The 13,665-nt window shown below is 41.5% G+C and overlaps 1 long non-coding RNA gene across 5 annotated transcripts in view; it reads right to left on the reverse strand.

The window, feature by feature from the left end:
* Positions 1-13,665, reverse strand: part of LOC144294171 (uncharacterized) — a 227,099-nt gene that overhangs the window by 144,372 nt on the left and 69,062 nt on the right. For 3 of the 5 annotated variants that reach the window (XR_013361608.1, XR_013361611.1, XR_013361609.1), the window contains exon 6: positions 1,050-1,143. The exons of the other annotated variants lie outside the window; for them this stretch is intronic. This is a non-coding gene — a long non-coding RNA (uncharacterized LOC144294171). The remainder of the gene's footprint in view (positions 1-1,049; positions 1,144-13,665) is intronic. 5 annotated transcript variants of the gene reach the window in all.

The following is a 13,665-nucleotide window of genomic DNA, read 5'->3' on the forward strand; positions in this document are numbered from 1 at the left end:
TAAAATAAAGTGAAAGTGATTCTCCTTTCCTACCAAACATAGAAAAATATGTCTTGTCTCCCACCTTAGAAGCTGTAGTTTGTCCATATAACTAGTTCTCCTTTCCTAATCTTAGGGGCAGCACACACATTAAAACTTTTATGTGACGGTATGGAACAATTGCCCTGGGAAAGGCAAAATGAGATATGGGAAAAGCACAGGCCTAAGAGTCAGAGAGCCTTAGGAATATCTCTTTTCTGTCTTAGGCAAGCAATCCTCAGTTTTAAGAAAGATGCCTCCCTTCCCTGGACCAGAGCTGTATGGAGAGTCCTCCCTTGTCCTCCCCACATCCTTCCATTACTCACCATTCATCTTGAAAGAATCACCTTCATTGTCATCTCTGCAAGAGTTCCTCCTGACATATCCCGGGTTTTATTACAAATCCCCACTCTGTACCCTCGGCTCTCTATGCTTACTTCTGTCACACTATAATGTGCTATCATTCTTCATTTGTCTCTCTTGAAAAACCACTTTATTCCTGTACAGTAAGATCGTATTGTGTTTCTCTCCATAATTCCAGCAAGTAGCACTAGGCTTAGAGTATAGTTGGAGCTCCTTAATGCTCAGAGGGGTTGCATGGATAGGAATAATCAAACAGATCCAGAAGGGTCCTTGGAGAAGATCCTATACATGCACCTCATTTCATAGACGGAGCCATGAGACCCAACGGGACTGAGGGGTTGCCCAACTTCACACAGCATATTAGTCATAGAGCAGGGGCTGGAATTTGGTTCTACCAAATCATGATCTAGGACTGCCTTAGTTAACGTAAGTCAATAATAAATATCAAGTACCTACTAAGTGCAAGGTTCTATGCCATGAGCATTCCTTATGACTTCAGGGAATTTATGTCTCAAGTACAAAAGGAACTGTGGAATGCATGAAATATCTTTGAATGTAAAGTGAGTTCTAACAAGCGTACGAATGAAATAACACAGGAATAAGGGGTTGGTGTCATATTGATTCCAGGGGAACTGTAGCAGACACTTTTGTATTTTGAGTCCCCTCACCTTGGCTCCCATGAGTTTCAGCTGCAGCTGTGTTTAGCCATGCTATCTTTTTCTTTTGTCCAATGGAAGTATAGTTGATGTACAATGTTATGTACTGAGCCAAAAAAAAAAAAAGAATGAGATCCTGCCATTTGTGACAACATGGATGGGCCTAGAGCATATGATGCTAAGTGAGATAAGTCAGGCAGAGATAGCCTATAATCTTGCTCTCCTGCTAAGTGTCTCACCTTGACCAAGCACTTGCTGTTTTTTGCTCCAGTGCCAGGAGCCACCCAGCATTTATACAAGCCCCATGGAATGTAGTGAATAGCCTCAAGGACAGCGCTCAAAAAAATGAAGGACTGTAGTCAGTAGATAAACACCCCGGCCACCTATCCTTCAGGTGGGGAATACTGAGAGGTATTCTGTTTGTCTTTAGGAATGGAGGTCTAGAGAAACTAAGCCCCGGTGCTCACAACAATGACCTTGAGAACACATGCTTCTGTTGACTTTTCTGCCCTCCCTGTCCTTCTCTCAGTCTACTCCCTCACATCTGCTTGCTGAGATCATTTCCCAAAAAAACTGCCCATGGAGGCTTATCTCAAACTGTGACTCCGGGGAAACCAAAATTAAGACAGGGAGTCAGAAGTGCAGGGCTACTTTGTGACTTTGATGGGCCCTGGGCACTTTTGCCATTATGGGCTTCTTCTTCATTAAAAAAAAAAATATATATATATATATATATATAATATATAATATATATATATATATATTTAAATTATATTTTACCACTGCATTGGTATAAAGATAAATATGTAATATAAGTCAGGCTGTATTCATTATTATATGTTAATTATTATCATTTTCAGCTTTTTGTTCTGATTTTAAAAGGTTTTAAAATTTAAAAATTATCATGGCCCTAGGCACTCTGCTGCCTCTGCTAATGAAAGAGTCTGTCTTGTAGAGGCGAAGGAATAACAGGAAGGCCTGTGGATGATGTGTCATTGGCACTAATTCTTAAAGAATGGGCTTAATTTGAACAGACACAGACATACTCTTCTCTTTTCAACACCGATTATTGTTTTTTAACATTAATTTTTATTACATAAGTAAATCATTTTTATTGTGGGAAATGTGAACACCACAGAAATATTAAGATAAAAATAAGTCATGAGGCACCTGCATGGCTCAGTGGTTGAGTGTCTACCTTTGGCTCAGGTTGTGATCCCAGGGTCCTGGCTCCCAGGGTCCCTGCGAGGAGCCTGCTTCTCCCTCTGCCTATGTCTCTGCCTCCCTCTCTGTGTGTCTCTTATGAATAAATAGATAAAATCTTTAAAAATAAATAAATAAAAATAGCAGTCATTTTTAATTTTACCAACCAGAATAAACTCGAACTTGTGCACATTTTCTCTAGGTGTGGTTTTATGTTTTTTAGTTTGGTTTTTGTGTTTTTGTGGTGTTGCTTTTTTTTTTTTCATCATTGACATTAGTAAGATACATATAGATGCAATTTTGTCTCAGTGCCTTGGAGATCTTTTTCTTTCTTTTTTATTTGCTGAATGTATCACTGATAGTGAGAGCCTGGCTTTTGTCAGACAGTGAGTTCATTAAGTCACTTGTGTTTTCTGCCTGGTAACTTTCAGATTTTCTCATTCCTCCTAAGCACTGTGGTTTCATTATGCTATGTCCAGGGTCAAATTTCATGTGCTATCCTCTAATTTTCAACTTCTCTTTCATAGTTCCCAACTCCATATTCCCAACTCCATATCCCTCTTTGTTGTAGTCTGCTTTATTTCCCCCAGCAATTATTCCATTTTATGTATTCACTCTTCAGTCACGTCTTATCTTCTATTTAAACTATCCTTAAAGGTTTCTTCCACCTATGGTAATACTTTTCATTCCCAAAACTAGCTATTTCTTTATTTCAGGTTTGTCTATATTCTTCCATTATTTCCAGTTTATGGATTCTATCATTTTTTAACGTTGAATATTTTAAACACACTTAAAGTGCTTTTCCAGCTGACTTTATTACTTCTGCTTTCTGAGGCATCAATTTTTCCATTTGTTACACCTACTGAATACCTCTTATGGTAACATTTCTCCAATGTCTTGTGATGTTTTCTCCTCAGCTTAAGTCCAATTAGGAGTCTCTTCATTGGGAGCCTGGGATAGGCCCCGGGTTGTAGACACTTCCCTTGAAAGGTGTTTCCTGAGTGCCTTAGCTGCAGCTATAGGGGTCACTGGTTCTAAGCCTGCTCCTCTAATCCTCCACTCGGACTTCCTCAAACGTGGTGTAAACACTTGTCCCAGGCAGTGCAAGCTCAGGGCCTGGGCTCCCAGGTGAACCTGACGTGACGTCAGCCCAGAGCAGGCAGCACACTTTGCCAAGGCTGCACAGTCTCGCACAGTCTCCCATTCTGACAAGTATATCTGTGTTCATCTAAATTTTGCATCCTGCCTTTCGTCCTGTGATTTTTATGACATAAGTATTTAAATAAAGGTTCCTTTACCCGGAGCCTCTGGAACTTTATGAGGTACATAAGCCTGGGCGAAATGGTTTGAAGGCTTTGTGTTTGTGGTTTTTTGCCCTGAGGAGAAAGTCTGTGGCTTTTATCACATTGACAGAGGCATCCAATACCTGAGAAAGCTTGGAAACCATTATTTTAAACAATCTTGGATGTTTCCTAAATTAAGGTTAGCCCTTAGAAACATACCACAACGACAGATAAAAGTTTTGAGAAATGTCCTGTACAGCCTTTCTAATATAGGTCAGAGCTGAGAGGGAGACGTTCAGGCCTGGTGTGTGTGGTCCTCCACATGCAGCTCCAACATACTTTCTCTCAGAGAATGTATGTATTGGGGGCTTCAAGGACCTAGAAAAGGAAGGACATCTAGGAGGTCAGTCCAGCCAGTATGGATGTGTTAACCACACAACAGCTATACCAAGCCTGCCCTTTGTCTTCACCTTTTATCTTTCACTCTTGGTCCCAAGAAACATGACAGCACAGAAATATTGTAAAACAAATGGAATATAGCCATATATATATACACTGAGCTACCAGCACACAAAATAACATCACACAAAATAATTTTAAGACAAAAAAGCATGACTAGAGGTAAAGGGGGTCACTTTCTAATGATAAAAGTCCCAATTCATCAAAAAGACATAGCAATTTCAAACTTAATGCATTGAAAACACGTAGTCTCACAATACAAAACCTTACAGAACCACAAGAACAATTTGGCAAATCCATCATCATAAAAAGAGATTCTAACAATTGAGTACCAGTATATGACATCTATGATTGTGCCTCCTGAAATAGTATCTGACCAAATTACTGTTCACAAATAGAGATTCAGTGAGGGGGTTTTCACAAAGTCACATAGCTGTAGGTGGCCAAACTTAGATTCAAATCCAGGTTCATCTGACCCCAAAGACAATGCACTTTCCAGCGGAACCACTAACAAGAACTAGGAAAGAGATGACAAGATTGGAGTTATTTTTTTAATATACATAATTCATTTGGCTGAGTATTTTTCCCCTCCTCAGCAGCAGTTAGTTGCTATTTCTCCCCACCTGTTAATTACTGGGGTTTGTGTGGGGGCGGATTTGGCTTCCCAAGGCAGCCCACACAGGTTGTCACACTGTCAAGGATTCCTCCATTAACAAGCTGTCAATACGCCGCCAACAGCCGCCATTTGGTTTGTTCAGGGAACGGGAGCTCTGGTGTGGAGACTTGGCTCTATCATTTGAGGAATTAAAAAAAAATAAGGCAAGAGGCAGATGTCTTCCAGTCTGTTCTTCCACAACAGACTCAGGGATATGGCGTGGGCTTTCACTGGGAGGAGGAGGGAGCAGGGCTTCAAAATAAGTGTAAAAAAAAAGAAGAAGCTAGGCATGAAGGAGTGAAGAACAAGGACGCACTTAAAAATACAGCTTCTCCTTTACTCCAGACTTCTCATGGACAAGTTTCTGAATAATGCTGACTTGTCCATATCCTCATCACTGCAGTCTTCTCAAACTCTAATTTTAAAAATGATTAAAAAGCCATAGTTCTGATTTTTAAAACAAAAGGTGCCATTTGCCTGCAACCTTTTCAAAGTCACCCTAATGAAATATAGGGAAAGTCTGCCAGTCCGCTGAGATGCTTTCTGAGGCCAGTGTCCTCTCTGTTAATTGGTAAGATTAACCTCTGAGCAGATGGGCCCTCCCAGCTCACCACTAACAAAGATGCCTGTAGAAATGCCAGCTTTTCAGAGTACTTCATATAACAGAGTGGAAAAGCCCAGCTACTGAGCAACTACATTTAGAGCAGGCATCTCCATATAAATCTGTTTGCACCTGTAGCCTCAGACTCTATTTTTGCTTTCCTACTTACAACTTCTACCACCTGTGCCATTAAAATCAACCAATAAGACTTCAAAACAACTCAACAGAAAGCTTCATGTTTCTGAAAATTGTATTGAAGTCACCTTTGTTGTTAAAGTGAGATTTCTAGTACTCAGATTTTAGGAAATTATGAAATATATCCACCTCTGCATTTCTATCCCCTTTTCAGATCATGGGACAAATAATGTTATTCTTTAGGTGCAAAGAATCAATAAAAAGCATAGCATTACTTCACAATGAAGACATAAGTTTAAAAAAAAAAGCAATTATGTTGGTCTAGACCAAAGACATGAAAAAATGCTCTCTCAGTGGAGGAGGAGTATGCATGCTTAGAGGTTGTACAGACATTAATGAACAATGGGGAGGATAGAAGAAACTTTGGGATTTCCGCTCTGTGATCCAGCAGGATTCATTACAACCATCAGGCAGGAGACCCTATCAAAAAGAACCTGAAAGGCTAACAAATAATTCAAGTTTCTACCACGTCTTAACTCTAGATTGTGCCCAAACCCCCATGCCTCTTCCTACAGGTTGTTCCCATGGGAGCCCCTATAGGATTTTCTCCTATAAGACTGTAAGCTCCCAAAAGAAAGGAAATTTTCTCTGAGACAGCAATCCCAGTTCCCTTTTTGCTATGGCTTCTAGGATTCTTACAGGCAACATTTTCAGAAAGATTATCTTGGTGTCTTCTATGGATAGTTAAGTAAGAACAGAGGTTGAAAAACTAAAGCCAGGGCACCTGGGTGGCTCAGTGGGTTAAGCATCTGCCTTTGGCTCAGGTCATGATCCCAGTGTCCTGGGATTGAGAACCACATTGGGCTCCCTGCTCCACCGGGAGCCTGCCTCTCCCTCTGTCTCTGCCTCCTTCTCTCTCTCTCATGAATAAATAAATAAATAAATTTTTTAAAAAAGAAAAAGAAATAAAAACTAAAACCAATGGGTCATATCAAGCCTGATATCTACTTCTGTAAATGAAGTTTAATAGAGACACCATCATTGAGGGAGGGGCAAAATGGTGGAAGAGAAGGGGTCCTCAACTCACCCGGCCCCACAAACTTACCTAGATAACTCAAAACATCCTGAACACCTATGAATTCAATCTGAGATTTAAAGAGAGAACAACTGGAATGCTACAGAGAGAAAAGTTTTCACTTCTAACAAAGTAAGAAGACAAAAAAAGAAAAAAGAATAAAGTGAGGGAGGGGAACCATGACTAGCAGGACTAAAACCGAGCAGCAAGAGACCCCAGGGCAGGAAAGCCCAGCCCTGGAGAAGCAGGAACTTTAAAAATCTGCACTAGTTTTACCCTGCTTAGTAGGGAAATTGGGCAAAATCCCAGGAGGGGCAGTGAAGCCTCAAGATTCCTGGAGTCACTATAAGAGGAGGGGTGCATGAGGAAAAGCTCACCCCAAACTGTGGAGCCATATCAGTAAAGGGATGGAGCACCACAGCCCTCTGGGGCATTTGGGAGAACACAGTCCTATAGGCAGGCCAGCTCTGAGCTCCCTTTACCCAAAAGCCTAGCAGAAGAAGGTAGCTGTACCCCATTCCCTTCAGGACAGGAGGTCCCTGAGAGTGTGGGTCCAGCAGCATAGGGACCTGGATCCCAGGGTGCCCAAGCAGACAAAGCCAGCGATCCTCCATGTCCCCTCAAACAGGCAGAAGTGGGGAGGGCACAAGAAAGTGAGAAGTCTCCTGCTGCTGAGCACCCCACACGCTGTGCAGATCAGTGCATCCACACCTGCCACTGGGAGCATCTAGGCCAGTGCAGACCGGGAGACTGTGGTTAGTTACTCACGGGGACCTCAAATTCAGAGCTGGAAATCTGGCCATCACCATTTTTATTTTCTTCTTTGTTTCACCTTGTGCCTGGGAGAGGTGAGACCTCTAGGGAACAAAGGTGCCATAGGATAAATAGCTCATGCTGAGCCCAGCACCCAGCAGGGGGTGGGGCATCTCCAAACAGGCACAGACACCTGATAATCAGTACAGTAGACTGACTTCCCCAGAAGAACTGCTGGAAGAACAAGGAAGAGCAATTTTATTGACCAAGTAGCACTGTGAAGCTCCAGGACTGAGGGAAAATAGTATATAGAACTAAAAGGTTCTTTTTTTTTTCGTTTTTTCTTTTCCCATTACAACTCATTTTTATATCAGACTAAAAATTTCCAATATGTTTTCTCTTTTCCTACCTTAACTATATTTTACCAACTCTTAATTTTTCAGTTTTTTCCTTTTTGACTTCCATATTTCTACAACTAAATGTCTTAGACATATTTTTCACATCTGGATTCCCTTCAATGTATTCAATTTAATATTGGTAGATATATGAGATACAGGTTTTTGTTTTTGTCTGTTTTTTCTGCCTTGTTTTGTTTTACAATAGTGGAAGTTAGTACCTTCTAACACACGACCAACATATACCCAGAACCAAGTGGAATACTGTGTTGGTTCATTCTGTGAAATTATATTTGCTCTTCCTTCCCATTCTGCCCCCTTCTTTTATCTTTAAAAGATATGTTTTTATGGTCAAGGTTGGAGCTTTATATAGGTATTAATATACATATTAATATTGTATATTGTTACATATATTTGGGATTGAGCACCTTCCAACATACAGAAAAAAAAAACACACTCAGAAACAAGGGGATCACCCTCTAGGACCCCTCAGGTAGACTACATTCTCTCTCCACTACCACTTCCTCACCACCATGATCCCCCCATTTTTTCTCTTTCCTTACTTTTTCTTTCTTTTTATTTTTTCTACTCTTTGTTTTTGGTTTGGGGCTGTTTATTTTTACTACTTTGTTTTAAATTTTATTTTCCCCTTTAGTGGTTCATTTGTTTTATCTTGTTCTGTTCTTCTTTTTCTTTCGTTTTCTGGTCTCTGACCTCTTTGGAATCACCCAGGGGGTATTTTACTTAGGTCATGGTTGATATTTTTGACTCAACCTGCTCATACAGCCACTCTACATTGGACAAAATGGCTAGAAAGAATTCACTACAAAAGAAAGAACCAGAAACAAAGAATTACAGAATTTGGATTTCAATACGATGTCAGAAATACAATTCAGAAGTACAATTATAAAGCTACTGGTGGCTCTGGAAAAAAGCATAAAGGACTCTAGAGACTTTGTTACTACAGAATTGGGATCTAATCAGGCCAAAATTAAAAACAGATTAAATGAGATGCAGTCCAAACTGGATGCTCTAACTGCTGGGGTTAATGAGGTGGAAGGAGAGCAAGTGATGTAGAAGACAAGTTGATGGTAAGGAAAGAAGCTGAGTAAAAAAGAGAAAAACAACTAAGAGCCCAGGAGGAAATGCTTAGAGAAATAAATGATAGCTTGAGAAGGATGACTATATGTCTAATTGGGATTCCAGAAGAGGCTGAGAGAGAGAGGAACATAAAGTAAATTTGAACAAATCATAGCTGAGAACTTCTCTAATCTGGGGAAGGCAACAGGCATTCAGATCCAAGAAGTAGAGACGGCCCCCCAAAAATCAATAAAAAAAATTAAACACCTCAATATTTAATAGTGAAACTTGCAAATTTCAAAGATAAAGGGAAAATTCTTAAAGCAGTGTGAGACAAGAGATTCTTAACTTAAATGGGAAGAAATATCAGATTAAAAGCAGACCTCTCCACAGAGACCTGGCAGGCCAGAAAGGATATATTCAGGGTCTTAATGAGAAAAACATGCAGCCAAGAATACTTTATCTCATTCAGAATAGAAGGAGAGATAAAGAACTTTCAAGATAGGCAGAAACTGAAAGAATATGTCACCACCAAACCAGCTCTGCAAGAAATATTAAGGGGTACAATTAAAACAAAGAGGGATCCCAAAGAAACAATCCACAAAAACAGGGATTGAATAGATAATACAATGACACTAAATTCATATCTTTCCATAGTAACTCTGACTGCCAATAGGCTAAATGATCCCAACAAAAGACACAGAATATCAGGCTGAATAAAAAAATCAAAACCCATCTATATGCTGTCTACGAGACTTATTTTAGACCTAAGGACACCTCCAGCCTGAAAATGAAGGAGTGGAGAATCATTTACCATTCAAATAGTCCTCAAAAGAAAGCCAGGGTAGCAATCCTCATATAAGATAAATTAGAGTTTATACCAAAGACTGAGGTAAGAGATGAAGAGGGGCTTAAAGGGTCTATCCAACAAGAAGACCTAACAAAAATGAATATTTATGCTCCTAATGGGGGAGCCGCCAAAGATATCGATCAATTAATAACCAAAGTAAAGACATACTTAGATGATAATAAACTAATAATAGGAGACTTCAAAATAACGCTCTCAGCCAATGACAGATCTTCTAAGCAGCACATCACCAAAGAAAAAAGGGCCTTAAATGATACACTGGACCAAATAGATTTCACAGATATATACAGAACTTTCCATCTAAATAGAACTGAAGAGAGAGGGGGCAGGATGGCGGAAGAGTAGGGTCCCCAAGTCACCTGTCCCCACCAAATTACCTAGATAACCTTCAAATCGTCCTGAATATCTACGAATTCGGCCTGAGATTTAAAGAGAGACCAGCTGGAATGATACAGTGAGAAGAGTTCGCGCTTCTATCAAGGTAGGAAGACGGGGAAAAAGAAATAAACAAAAGGCCTCCAAGGAGGAGGGGCCCCCGCGAGGAGCCGGGCTGAGGCCGGGGCAAGTGTCCCCAGGACAGGAGAGCCCCGTCCCGGAGGAGCAGGAGCTGCACCGACCTTCCCGGGCGGAAAGGGGCTCGCAGGGAGTTAGAGCAGGACCCCAGGAGGGCGGGGATGCCCTCGGGCTCCGGGGACACTAACAGACACCTGCGCCCCGGGAGAGTGCGCCGAGCTCCCTAAGGGCTGCAGCGCGCACGGCGGGACCCGGAGCAGCTCGGGGGGCTCGGGGGCGGCTCCGCGGAGGGGGCTGCGGGGCGGGAGCAGCTGGGGGGCTCGGGGGCGGCTCCGCGGAGGGGGCTGCGGGGCGGGAACAGCTCCGGGGGCTCGGGCAAAGGAAGAGGCTCCGCGGAGGGGGCTGCAGGGCGGGAGCGGGAATCCAACACCGCAGGCCCCAGAGCACAGGGCGCCCGGACACAGCCCAGGATCCGGCCTCCCCCGGGACAGGCAGAGGCCGGGAGGGCCCAGGACAGCGAGGACGCTCCTGCCCCGAGCTGAGCAGATCAGCGGCCCCGCCCGGAGCCTCCAGGTCCTGCAGACTGAGAGCTCCGGAGCTACTGCGGGAGCTGACTCCAGGGCTCCAGAGCTGGCCCTGCCACTGCGGTGGTTCCTCCTGGGGCCTCACGGGGTAAACAACCCCCACTGAGCCCTGCACCAGGCAGGGGCAGAGCAGCTCCCCCAAGTACTAACACCTGAAAATCAGCACAACAGGCCCCTCCCCCAGAAGACCAGCTAGACAGACAGGGGAAAAACAAATTATTGACCAAGCAGCACTGGAAAGTTCCAGGGGAACTCAAGGGATTTACAGTATACAGAATCAGAGGATACTCCCCCTTGTTTTTTGGTTTTTGATATATGTTTGCTTCCCCCACCCCCGCATTTTTCTTTCTTCTCTTTTTTTTTCTTTTTTCTTTCTTTTTTTTTTTCTTTTTCTTTTCTTCTTTCTCTTCTCTCTTTTTCTCCTTTTCCCAAAACAACTTGTTTTTGGCCACTCTGCACTGAACAAAATGACTAGAAGGAAAACCTCACATCAAAAGAAAGAATCAGAAATAGTCCTCTCTCCCACAGAGTTACAAAATCTGGATTACAATTCAATGTCAGAAAGCCAATTCAGAAGCACTATTATACAGCTACTGGTGGCTCTACAAAAAAAGCATAAAGGACTCAAGAGACTTCATGACTGCAGAATTTAGATCCAATCAGGCAGAAATTAAAAATCTATTAAATGAGAAGCAATCCAAACTAGAGGTCCTAACAACGAGGGTTAACAAGGTGGAAGAATGAGTGAGTGACATAGAAGACAAGTTGATGGCAAAGAGGGAAACTGAGGAAAAAAGAGACAAAAGATCATGAGGATAGATTAAGGGAAATAAGTGACAGCCTGAGGAAGAAAAATCTACTTTAAATTGGAGTTCCCGAGGGCGCGGAAAGGGACAGAGGTCCAGAATACATATTTGAACAAATCATAGCTGAAAACTTTCCTAATCTGGGAATGGAAACAGGCATTAAGATCCAGGAAATAGATCCCACCCACCCCACCCACCCCCGCTAAAATCAATAAAAACCTCTCAACACCTCACATTTAATAGTGAAACTTGCAAATTCCAAAGATAAAGAGAAGATCCTTAAAGCAGCAAGAGACAAGAAATCCCTAACTTATATGGGGATGAATATCAGATTAACAGCAGACCTCTCCACAGAGACCTGGCAGGCCAGAAAGGATATATTCAGGGTCTTAATGAGAAAAACATGCAGCCAAGAATACTTTATCCAGCAAGGCTCTCATTCAGAATAGAAGACACCTACAGAGAAAAAAGGACACCTACAGCCTGAAAATAAAAGGTTGGAGAACAATTTACCATTCAAATGGTCCTCAAAAGAAAGCAGGGGTACCCATCCTTATATCAGATAAACTAAAATTTATCCTAAAGACTGTAGTGAGAGATGAAGAGGGACACTATATCATACTTAAAGGATCTATCCAACAAGAGGACATAACAATAATCAATATATATGCCCCGAATGTGGGAGCTGCCAAATATATCAATTAATAACCAAAGTGAAGACATACTTAGATAGTAATACACATATACTTGGTGACTTCAATCTAGCGCTTTCTACACCCGATAGGTCTCCTAAGCACAACATCTGCAAAGAAACAAGAGCTTTAAATGATACACTGGACCAGATGGATTTCACAGATATCTACAGAATTTTACATCCAAACTCAACTGAATACACATTCTTCTCAAGTGCACATGGAACTTTCTCCAGAATAGACCACATACTGGGTCACAAATCAGGTCTTAACCGATACCAAAAGATTGGGATAGTCCCCTGCATATTCTCAGATCATAATGCCTTGAAATTAGAACTAAATCACAAGAAGTTTAGAAGGACCTCAAATACATGGAGGTTAAGGACCACCTTGCTAAAAGATGAAAGGGTCAACCAGGAAATTAAGGAAGAATTAAAAAGATTCATGGAAACTAATGAGAATGAAGATACAACTGTTCAAAATCTTTGGGATGCAGCAAAAGCAGTCCTGAGGGGGAAATACATCCCAATACAAGTATCCATCCAGAAACTGGAAAGAACTCAAATACAAAAGCTAACCTTAAAGGAGCTGGGGAAAAAAACAGCAAATATATCCTACATCCAGCAGAAGAAGAGAGTTAATAAAGATATCGAGCAGAACTCAACAAAATCGAGACCAGAAGAACTGTGGAACAGATCAACAAAACCAGGAGTTGGTTCTTTGAAAGAATTAACAAGATAGATAAACCATTAGCCAGCCTTATTAAAAAGAAGAGAGAGAAGACTCAAATTAATAAAATCATGAATGAGAAAGGAGAGATCACTACCAACACCAAGGAAATACAAACGATTTTAAAAACATATTATGAACAGCTATACGCCAATAAATTAGGCAAATTAGAAGAAATGGACGCATTTCTGGAAAACCACAAATTACCAAAACTGGAACAGGAAGAAACAGAAAACCTGAACAGGCCAATAACCAGGGAGGAAATCGAAGCAGTCATCAAAAACTTCCCAAGACACAAAAGTCCAGGGTCAGATGGCTTCCCTGGGGAATTCTATCAAACATTTAAAGAAGAAATCATACCTATTCTCCTAAAGCTGTTTGGAAAGAGAAAAAGAGATGGAATGCTTCCAAACTCGTTCTATGAGGCCAGCATCACCTTAATTCCAAAACCAGACAAAGACCCCACTAAAAAGGAGAATTACAGACCAATATCCCTGATGAACATGGATGGAAAAATTCTCAACAAGATACTAGCCCTGGGATCCAACAATACATTAAGAAAATTATTCACCATGACCAAGTGGGATTTATTCCCGGGACACAAGGCTGGTTCAACATTCGTAAAACCATCAATGTGATTCATCATATCAGCAAGAGAAAAACCAAGAACCATATAATCCTCTCAATAGATGCAGAGAAAGCATTTGACAAAATATAGCATCCATTCCTGATCAAAACTCTTCAATGTGTAGGGATAGAGGGAACATTCTTCAACATCTTAAAAGCCATCTATGAAA

Source organism: Canis aureus, chromosome 22 (genome assembly GCF_053574225.1).
Source record: "Canis aureus isolate CA01 chromosome 22, VMU_Caureus_v.1.0, whole genome shotgun sequence".
In the NCBI taxonomy this organism is placed as follows: Eukaryota; Metazoa; Chordata; class Mammalia; order Carnivora; family Canidae; genus Canis; species Canis aureus.